Source organism: Gossypium arboreum, chromosome 2 (genome assembly GCF_025698485.1).
Source record: "Gossypium arboreum isolate Shixiya-1 chromosome 2, ASM2569848v2, whole genome shotgun sequence".
Taxonomy (NCBI): domain Eukaryota; kingdom Viridiplantae; phylum Streptophyta; class Magnoliopsida; order Malvales; family Malvaceae; genus Gossypium; species Gossypium arboreum.
This window is the reverse complement of record NC_069071.1, coordinates 26,256,705-26,264,629: the sequence shown is the minus strand read 5'-3', so window position 1 is coordinate 26,264,629 and position 7,925 is coordinate 26,256,705. Positions and strand designations below refer to the sequence as shown.

The window sequence follows — 7,925 nt, the reverse complement described above, 5'->3', positions numbered from 1 at the left end:
TGAAGAAAATAGAGGGAACAAATGAACAAACGCAAGAGGGAGGAGCTTTGGATCGTCGAAAGTGGTGTTGTAGTCGACGCACGGGCGTGGCAAGTAGGGCTTGTGAAGTTGCAGTGGCTAGGGTTAGGGATTTTGGGGAAGGGGATAATGAATAGTGAAGGGTTTATATAGATTTTGGGGCACACGGCTGTGCCTAATTTTTTCCCGTACATTTAGTAATTTTTTTAAATTTGGGCGCGTTTAAGACTCACACACGCTCGTGCTCTTTGAGCGTGTTGGTACACACGCCGTATCGCACGACCGTGTCCTATTTCGTTTGCTTCTCCCACACCCGTGTTCCAATGTGCATACCCGTATTGTTTTATCAGTCTTGAACACGGGTGGCACGCCCGTTCTAAATTCTCAGTTTCAACCAGGGTTTATAGAAATGGGCGTGTCGCACGCTAGTGTTGGTTTGACAGACTCGCCCACGGCCACAACGCATGGCTATGGCCACTTATCGCATCCCGTATTAAGGAAAAATTTTGCCCTGTTTCCACACGGTCGTATCACAAGGCCGTGTCTCCTCTTGTGGTATGAGTACAGCCCAAGGCACGCCCGTGTGCCAGGCCGTGTGGGTTAGAAAACCTGTGTTTCAAGGACTCAATTAGTGAATAGATGTTAAAAACTAAATTTTTAAAGAAATCAATACTGTTAGTGCTCAGGTTGCCTCTCGAGAAGCGCTTATTTATAGTCTAAGCTCAACTTACCTCTCTTGTTGCGTGGTCATGGTGGTTCGAGGAGTTTACACTCCTCATCCCTACTATTAGTTTTATCAACATAAGGTTTAAGACGAGTACTATTTACCTTGAACGTGCCGAATTTGGTATGAATTACCTGGACTATACTGTTTGGAAAAATGCTAAGTACCGTAAGAGGGATTTTTTCATTCGATTCAGAAGTGGTAATACGAGGGTTTGCTGTGTCTAATAACACTTTGTCTCCAACCTTAAGTTGATTTGGTGCGAAATTGAGCTCGTCATGACGTGGTTTTGGTTTATCGTGTGTCTTCGATTTATGTGTCCACCATTTATCTAGTTCCTCGATTTGTAGCCTTCGTTCTTCATAGATAGGTATTTTGTTGTTGCTTGAACATGACTCATGTAGGTTCTTCGAACTTATTTCCTGCAAAGTAGGTTACACCACAGAGTCAGTTTTAGTGGAATGATTTATACAACCACCTTCAATTTTTGATGTGTTACTCGTATTACAAGCTTGAAGGGTGATTGTTTCATCTACCACACGAAGCGTGAGTTCACTTGTGCCAACATCAATTATTGTTCTAGCAGTTGCTAAAAAGAGCCTCCCTAAAATTAAAGGAAAGTTACTATCCTCCTCTATGTCTAGGACAATGAAATCAATTGGGAATATAAATTTGTCAATTTTAACGAGTACATCTTCAATAATCCCCCTAGGAAACCTAATTGTTTTATCAGCTAATTGAACACTCATCTTAGTTTGTTTGGGTTTCCCAAGACCTAGTTGCTTAAACATTTTGTAAGGCATAACATTGATACTAGCCCCTAAATCAGCCAAAGGATTATTAACATCTAGGCTACCAATTAAACAGGGAATCGTAAAACTCCCTGGATCTTTTAATTTGTTGGCCAGCTTATTTTGTAGTATGGTTGAGCAAACTGCATTTAGCTCCACATGTGATGCCTCATCCAACTTCCGCTTATTTGTTAAAAGCTCCTTTAAGAATTTGACTGCGTTTGGCATCTGCGAAAGAGCTTCGATAAACAGTAAGTTAATATGTAACTTCTTTAATAATTTAAGGAATTTACCGAATTGTTCATCTGTGCAGTCTTTCCTTATCGCGTTGGGGTATGGCACACGAGGTTTGTACTCTTTACTTACCGATTTTTGATTATTGTGGTCCACCCCACCTTTACCTTTACTTACCACAGTTTCTTGCCTCGGTTCTGGTTCAGGTGTAACTAACCCTTCCTTATCTTGAATGGTAATTGCATTGAGTTGCTTCCTTGGGTTAGATTCAGTGTTACTCGGCAAGCTACCGTGTCGTCGTTCAGATATCAATTTAGCGAGCTGACCTATCTGAGTTTCGAGCCTTTGGATCGATGCTTGTTGATTTTTAAGCGTTGTCTCGGTATTCTAGAAATGATTTTCTGACACTGAGATGAATTTTGTTTGCATCTCCTTAAGATGAATTTTGTTTGCATCTCCTTAAGGTTCAGCTTTTCCTCTTGCTGGTAAGGTTGTTGTTGAAAGCCTGGAGGTGGTGGTGGTCTCTGATTTCCTTGGCCTCCCCATAAAAAATTTGGGTGATTCCTCCAACCTGAATTGTAAGTGTTACTATAAGGATTATTTTGAGATCAAGGATTATTACCCATGTAATTTAATTACTCGTTCTCCATGTTATAGCCATAGGGTGGGTATTTTGAATTGCTTGATCCACCTCCACTTGCTTCGCACTGCATTACTGGGTGAACCTGTAAAGAACCAAGAAAATCATCAATTTTTCTATTCAAAAGTTCTACCTGGTTAGAGAGCATGGCGACCGAATCGATGTTAAAAGCGCCGGTTGTTTTCGTCGGTTTTGTCCTTATGACTTGCCATTAATAATTATTCAATGACATCTCTTCTATAAATTCATAAGCATCCTTAGGTGTCTTATTATTGATAGTTCCGCCAGCGGCTGCATCAATCATCTGTCGGGCCGAAGGATTCAGGACATTGTGAAACGTTTGAACCTGTAGCCAGAGTGGTAACCCATGGTGAGGGCACCTTTACAAAAGGTCCTTGTATCTCTCCCATGCATCGTAGAGTGTTTCTAAATCCATCTGCACAAATGAAGAGATATCATTACGTAATTTAGCCGTTTTAGCCAGCAAAAAAATTTTTAATAAAAACTTTTTGGTCATTTGTTCCCAAGTAGTGATTGACCCTCGTGGTAACGAGTTCAACCACTATTTAGCCTTATTCCTCAACGAAAGGGTAACAATCGAAGGCGAATGGCATCAACAGAAATGCCATTGATTTTAAAAGTGTCGCAAAACTCTAAGAAATTCACCAAGTGAGCATTGGGATCCTTGTCCTGCAAACTGAACAAACTATTGGATCATTTGAATGGTGTTAGGTTTCAGTTCAAAATTATTTACAGCAAGAGCAGGCCTAGCTATGCCCGATTCAATTCCTGCTAAAGAAGGTTTAGCATAATCAAACATAGTACATGGAGCAAGATTCTGATTAGCAGCAATCACAGGAGGTAGCGGATTTTCTTGGTTTTCAGTCATCTCCTCGGTTGTGGTTGAAATATCATCCTCTTGCTCTTCCTCTGTACATCTTAAACTTCGCCTTATTTCTCTTCAGTTTCTGTGAACTGTGCGATCGATCTCACTATCAAACAGTAATGGTCCCGACCGGTTTCTTCTAGTCATACACTATAAAAACCTACCAGGAACGAATAAAAGAAAAATTAGAAAAGAAAATAAAAATTTAAATTGCAAATAAAGTAAAATGGCTAAAGTAATAAAAATCGAGTGTTCCTAATATCTTAGGTCCCCAGTAACGGCGCCAAAAACTTGATACGTGATATTCGCGACAGGTTTTAAAGATTTATAATTAATCGTTCTTGAAACTAACTATTATCACGATGAAGGCAAGCGTACCTATCGAACAGTAGTATAGCTTTAGCAAGACCGGATTGTCGAACCCAAAGGAACCAAGAGTACTAGTAATTACTTCCTTTTTATTATCTAGCCTAAAAATTAAGGGGTTTGTTTATCTAAACTAATTAACTAAACTAAGGATGCACAAAGAGAAATTGGGGAAAAACTTTTGGGAAAATTCGATTTATTAAGACAATACCCAAGGAAAAATCCACCTAGACTTCACTTGCTATTTGACTCTGAATCAGATGATTTATTCATTTGACTTGATCCGTAGAAATCCCTAAGTTATACTATTATCTCTCTCGAGACTCATAACATCTAACCTTAGGTTGATTAATTGAAATCTCTTTCTAATTAACGCCCTAGTGTTGCATTAACTCGATCTATGGATCCCCTTATTAGGTTTCACCCTAATCCGGTAAAATCTTGTCACCCCATCTCTAGGCGTGCAATCAACTCCGCTTAATTACGATGAATTTACTCTTAGACGGGGTCTTTTCCTCCTCTGAATAAGAGCATTAACTTGAATCAATATCCTAGAATATTAAAACAAGAATTAAGAACACATAATTAAGAACAAGTCAAATTTTTATCATACAATTCAGATAATAATAACAAGATCCATCTTAGGTTTCATTCCCCTTAGGTATTTAGGGGGTTCAGTTCATACTTATGAAAGGAAACATCTCAAAAGAATAAAGATAACAAAACATAAAGAAAACCTAAAACCCCTGAATGGAAATTGAAAGGAGATCTTCAGTCTTGACGATGAATCCGGCTTCTGAGATGGATCAATCGGCTTCCCTTGAGTAATTCCTTGCCTCCTACTCCGTGTGTGCCTTCTAAGTGCCTCCTTAGGTGTTTAAATAGGCTTTAGAATGCCTAAGAGCCCTCAAAAGTGGCCTTTTCCCAATAGGACTATACTTGGGCTCAGCAGGGACACGCCCGTGTGCGATTGCTCTAGCCCGTGGTCAAGGCCGTTGAATAGGCACGGGCGTGTAGTCTACCCATGTAAGTCATTCTTTGATCCTACCAAATGGACACGGCCGTGTGACACGCCCGTGTGAGGAAGTCCAGGCCGTGTTGATTTCCCATGTGGGTCCATTTTCTCTGTTTTCGGCCCCATTTCTCGTTCTTTTTACTCTCTTATGCTCACCTAAGTATAAAACATGAAATTAAAGAATTAAGAGTATCGAATTCACCAAATCTAAGGAGAAACCATCCATAAATGTGCTAAGCATGGGATAAAAATATGTATAAATTACGATTTATCAGGCCCCTAAACTTTCACATTTTTACAATTTAGTTCTTATTACACAAAATCACAAATTCATGAAATTCAAGAATAACCCATGCTAGCTGAATTACCATTATACCCCTAGCCGCCCATATTTTTCATTTTTTTTACATTTTAACCACAAAGTTCCAACATTTCTCAATTTAATCCCTATTTTGCATTTTCACTAAAAATCACTTAACAAAACTTGTCTATCTATCAACAAACATTCATAATCTATCAAGAAACTTCAAAATACACATTTATTCATCAATGATATCATTCAAAATCTTTAATAGTTTTGCAAAATAATCCCTGAGCTAACTAATACTAGTTGCAACGATCACAAAAACATAGAAATCATTAAAAATTTAGTCAAAATCACTCACCAATTCAAGCTTGAAGTTGTCGAATGCTTTAAACCCTAAAATGGTTCTCCTATCTTTAATTTTCAGCAATTGTAAGAAAGATGGACAAAATTTTGAATTTTGTTTTGTTTTAATTAATCTTATTAACTAATTTACTCATTTAACCTTTAAAACAATTAATAATTACACCAAATTTCATGCCACTATCATCCACTAACTTTCAAATGGGTTGATTACCAGTTAAGGACCTTTAATTTAAGGTTCTATATCTATTTGACACCTTTAGCTAATAGAACACTACTTTTGCACTTTACGTGATTTAGTCTTTTTTCTTAAATTAACAAATTAAATAATAAAATTTCTTAACAAAATTTTCACACAATCGTTCAATCATGTTGTAAACATTAAAATAATAATAAAATAAATATTTTGACTTTAGATTTGTGGTTCCGAAACCACTATTCTGATTTGACTAAAAATGGGCTGTTACACCATGTGTTATGTGATTATGTGATCCGGGTGCTGGTCTTGTATGTCCTACCTGTGGCTGAGTATACCGGCATATGTTGAGGTTATTTGACAGCTTGTGTGAGCAGTATCGTATAGCTACGTCTGGACTGACAACTTGTGTGAGCAGGCACGTCGATAGCTCGAGAGCGAGCAATTATGAGATATGAGACTTAGGTAGCATTGGCTAAATATGTGGCACTTAGTGTGCAAAATTCCCGAGTATCCAACATTATTATTCTGAATGGTTCACGGGAATTTCAAAGATGAGAATACGTGTAAGTTCACTTTGAGATGGTACAGGTATGTAAATAAAGCTTAGGTTTATTGAATCTCGAAAAATGATGAATTCAAGGTAATTTGGTGAAGAAACGAATTATGATTGTGAAACTCATGGTATATTATGTTATCTTATGTTATGTTCCTTGCATGATCAATGTATGGTAAGGTTTGCTTATTTCTTACATACAGACTTTTGCTTATTTCTTACATATGGACTTACTAAGCTATATAGCTTACTCAGTTTATTTTTCCATATTTTATAGTGTCGCCAAGCTAACTCAGATTGGGGATCGTCGGAGATTCACCTCACACTATCAAAACTATCATTTTGGGTATTAATGAAATTTAGCATTTTGAGTATATGGCATGTATAGGGACTTGGTCATTTTGTTATATGTGTCATTATGAATTTGGCCAAATGTATTGGCTTGTAATTGTCAAAGGTTTGATGTGGCCTTTAGCCATGTAGCTTGGCTTATTTTGGTTGAATTGGTTGAAAGCTTATATATTATATATATGCATGTATGTGTCAATGCCTTGTTGGTGATGTAGTTTATTAATGCTTGGCAAATGGTTGAATGTGGCTTAATGGGTTGTTGACGAATGGTTAAGTATGGCTCATTGGTATGTTAGAAAAATCTAAGTAGAATTATACATGATGAAAGTGTGTGTTTGGATGCCTTTAAATGTGAAATTGGTATGTTTGATTTGGCATAATGAAATGTCATGTATATTGTAGATGATGGTATCACATTAACATGTTTTAGCTATAATTGTGAATGTTTTGATTGCTAAGTATGCCATGAATTGTGCCATTGAATTTGTGTAAGTGTAGGTGTAAATGAGGGTGGCACATGGCTTGGTAAATAGCCTCTATTTTATCCACACGAGTAGACACACGGGCGTGTGTCTAGGCCATGTGTAACACACGGCCTATCCCATGGGCATGTGTTCCAACCATGTGTCCCCCGCACCTTAATTTTAAAAAAAAAGTATGCTCAAAATTGAGCACACGGGTAGAGACATGGGCGCATGTTTTAGCCGTATGAGGGACACGGCTTCAGACACGGGCGTCTGTCCCAGGCGTGTGAAGTCTGCACCTATTTAATGAAAATTTAATTACCCACACGGCCAAGCACACAGGTTGTGACTTGGCCGTGTGACATCAATTTGTACATGCATTGCAAGTCAGAAAGTTACACGAGTTAGGGACACAAGCGTGTATGACCACTTAGCCTGACCACACGGGCGTGTCCCAAACCACACGGGTGGGTGACCCTTATTTATAGCAAAAAGTTTTTGAGTTTTTGTAAGAATTTCTAAAGTTCTCGGTTTAGTCCCGAACCACTTTTAAAGTATGTTTTGGGGTCGTAGGCTCGTATTAGGGACTTTATGGTTAAATACGAATGGTTTTAATTTGGACGCAAATTTATGACTCAGAAAGGTATGATTGCTTGAGTTATAAGTCTGGTAATTCCTCGTACCCTGTTCCGACGTTGAATACAGGTAAGGGGGTGTTACACTTAAGGGTTAGGAATGGGGGGCTACATGAGCTTGAACAATTTTAAATTGAACATAGAATCATTAATAATAATCTTACTTTCAGTAAGAAATTGAATCTTTCTCTCTTATAGAAACTGGTAGAATTGTTATTCCTGGAAAATATAATTTATACTTAGAATTAAATTCTAAATTATTTTCGGACAATATAACAATATCTTTAAGTTGTGTGTTTTAGCCTACAAGTGTCATCTATTTATAGAGAGATATAGTGAAATCCTAGTTGAATTAGTAGAGTGCAAAATATTTATTTAATAG

At 37.7% G+C, this 7,925-nt stretch overlaps 1 non-coding gene across 1 annotated transcript; it reads left to right on the top strand.

Annotated features, from left to right (window-relative positions):
- Positions 1-2,769: 2,769 nt before the first annotated feature.
- Positions 2,770-2,876, top strand: LOC128289906 (small nucleolar RNA R71). Its single transcript, XR_008279547.1, has one exon. It is a non-coding gene; the product is annotated as a small nucleolar RNA R71 (small nucleolar RNA).
- Positions 2,877-7,925: the final 5,049 nt, after the last annotated feature.